Source organism: Melopsittacus undulatus, chromosome 3 (assembly GCF_012275295.1).
Source record: "Melopsittacus undulatus isolate bMelUnd1 chromosome 3, bMelUnd1.mat.Z, whole genome shotgun sequence".
Classification (NCBI taxonomy): Eukaryota; Metazoa; Chordata; class Aves; order Psittaciformes; family Psittaculidae; genus Melopsittacus; species Melopsittacus undulatus.
In genome coordinates this window covers 65,936,589-65,939,756 of record NC_047529.1, presented here as the reverse complement: position 1 = coordinate 65,939,756, position 3,168 = coordinate 65,936,589, and the positions used below count along the sequence as shown (strand labels likewise).

Sequence of the window (3,168 nt, the reverse complement as noted above, 5' to 3'; positions counted from 1 at the left end):
GGTTAATGGTTTAAAACTTAAACAGGGGAGGTTTAGATTGGATATAAGGAAGAAGTTCCTTACTGTGAGGGTGGTGAGGCACTGGAATAGATTGCCCTGGGAAGTTGTGAATGCTCCATCCCTGGTGGTGTTCAAGGCCAGGTTGGACAGAGCCTTGGGTGACGTGGTTTAGTGTGAGGTGTCCCTGCCCATGGCTGGGGGGTTGGAACTAGATGCTCTCAAAGTCCTTTCCAACCCTAACTATTCCATGATTCTGTGTTTCCTGGGAACTTAGAGGGATAGACAGCTGTTTAAGGCAATGAAGGCATTCATTCAAAAGGCATTTACCGTTAATACAGTGAATAACTTTTAATATATTTAATTATATACATTAAATATACATATACATATTAAGTTATATACAGTGAAGAATATTAATATATTGGTGATCAAGCTCAGAAGCCAACAACTCAGCCAAAGACAGATAACTTCATAGTTTCCCGATTTCTGTCTCTGCAGTGCTGATTTGCGATGTACAGACCATGAAGCACTGCTCTCTGTTCCTGCAAAGGCTTTTCAGGGCCATTTAAAAGCTAAAAATCAGTGGAACCTCCTGGATTTTGGCTGCATATCATCTTGCCCTGGGCGTTATGTTTGCAAGTTACAGGAGTTAGCTGAGGAATCATCTTCGGCAGATGGATTCTTAGTTGTCCCTAATATGCCAATATCTATCTTATTTCCATTACTGAGCTGCACAAAGTACATAGTTCACGGGAGACAGTGTATCCCACTGTCAAACACATTAAGTTTTAAGTAACCAATAATCAAATATTAGTAAACCAAATAATCATAATAAAACATGGTGTATGCTATTCATGAAAATGACACATTCATTAAGTTCATGCAAGGATAAGATACTTTGTTGTAGTCAGTAGCAAAACTCCCATTGACTTCAGTGGGAATAGAACCAAACTCCTTGCATACACCATCAGATATTTACAGACATTTACTAATAAAGTTCTGGTGCAGCTGGGATGATGACACATTTTTGTTGGATTGCCTGGAATAAAGTAATAATAAGCTCAGAAAAATTTACTTTGGATTCTGAAATCAAATGGTCTTTTTCTTGTTTTGTTGTATGTTTGCAGGATGTACTCACCGATAAAGAGGTTGGTTTCCATTCCGTCACACAGCAAAGCATAATAAAAGATTGACAGACCCTTGGTGAGTCATGAATTTTCAGTGGAGCTGACTAAAATGTTCCTCATAAAACAGCACAATCTTCAACAGCACCTGTTAAAACTAGACTTACAGTTACACAAAGAATCCAATGGAACAAATTTAGGAATGTGCCAGAATTCTCATGGCTGGTTTCACTCTGAAGAAATGGCTTAAAATCCTTTTGCAACACAACCTATTTGTTGACATAGGGCCAGTCTGGAAAACACATTTAAGCATTTAATGGTGCAGATAGATGTTCTGTGAGATTTTGTATGAAGTCCAACTGTTCAAATGGGGGATGCTCAAAACCAACTTTAACCACTTTACTTCAAAGTTTGGAGAAACAGTCTTCTTGGCTGTCTGAATATCTCTGGCAATTGTGAAGCCAAACCACCTTTCCAAGCCAAACAGTGTCTTATATGGAAAGCTAGTAGCCACCTTAATGCTGGAAACGATTCGCTAACATAAACAGTGACTTGGAGTTGTTTCCTGTAAATGAAAAAGCATATATGTCAGCTTGACATTCACGTGGTATATCCACGGTACATTATGTATTTACTTATTTGTAAAACTGATTTTCTTCTGCTTACAGTTATTCAGAATATTTCTCAATGAAGATACCTACATCACACAAACTGACAAAAGACATGCAAAAACTGAAGCTATTGCAAAGTTTTCATGTCAAAGGTACAGTTAATTACTCAAACATGGAAATTCAACTGAAACAGGAAAATGCAGTCTGCATTTGCAGGCATTTTCTTTAATATTGTAATTATTTAGCATTTCTTGTAAAGAATCAAATAACAGCCTGCGCAGCTTTGTTGGACCTCACAGGATTTTTTGGAACTAGATATTAAATTGTACTATAAAAAAGCAGGTGTTCAATCTGCAAACACTAAACAGATGGTTTATGCGTTTATAAACACAGACCTCCTGCAAAAGGTGCTCAGGAATTGAGGTTTGGTTCATATGCATCTCATAATTTATGCCCTTGCAGCAAGGAAAATATAAACAGGATCTTCTCCCACCATGATCAACATCACTGCCAGATACAGACAGTTTTGGATGGTGTTTCTAGATAATCTTTAAATTCCATCTGCCTGCAGGAGGACTTCCTGACTTGCAGGGTGAATTTTATTAACACCGAGTTCTTACAAAAGCAACTACCAAAACCAACCCACTCCAAAGCAAAATACAAATACCTGCCTCCCTGTCTGCAAGACAGGTGGAATCACATATCTCTGAGACTTCAGCATAATGAAGGTGTTTAAATGCAGCTAACAAATAAGAAACAATCCTGCAGGTACAGGTAGGAGCTGAGCATGATTTTCCCATTTCCTTGAATTAGGAAGCCTTGCTGTAGGCATAATTACAATAATATTGTAATTAACAACAATTAAATAACAAAAATGATGGCAGTAAACAATTAATGTTCATGAGAGCCCTCTGAGGCAAATTGTGGAGTATTTAATGAGGAAACTTACCTAGGGAAAAAAGGCTCTCCCTGCCTTCTTCCTTCTCCCCCTTCTTCCCTCCCTGCCTTCCCACCCACTTAGCACCATCCTCTAGAGCACGTAATGCATGGTGTACTAGTGGGGCTGGCTGTTCTTCTATGCAAACCTTCTCCCTATCCTCACTGAGGTTACATCTAGCCCCTAGTGTTATCTTCAACATGAAAAATAGTGCATTACTTGCACAATGCTAGAAAGAGAATTAGAACTGACATGAGATCTCAAAAGTCATCCCTGATCTCAGGTCTAAGTCACAGTATCCATATTATGGGCATTGGCACAAAGACCACTGAAATCAATACAAAGTTTCCTCATGCTTATAATAAACCTTGAATTAGGCCCCAGACTCATTTAAATATAGTAAAGCCTTTGACTCACAGGTCTTGTTCATTGGACTGCTCAGGAGACTTGAGTTTCCATCAGACCATATTCCAGCTAAAAAACATTGGACCTAGAA

General features: G+C 38.6%; 1 long non-coding RNA gene across 1 annotated transcript; it reads right to left on the bottom strand.

The window, feature by feature from the left end:
- Positions 1 to 411: 411 nt before the first annotated feature.
- LOC115947398 (uncharacterized) lies at positions 412 to 2,726 on the bottom strand. Its single transcript, XR_004081325.1, has 3 exons — positions 2,685 to 2,726; positions 1,139 to 1,689; positions 412 to 1,039 (listed from the first exon to the last, which is right to left on the bottom strand). It is a non-coding gene; the product is annotated as an uncharacterized lncRNA (long non-coding RNA).
- Positions 2,727 to 3,168: the final 442 nt, after the last annotated feature.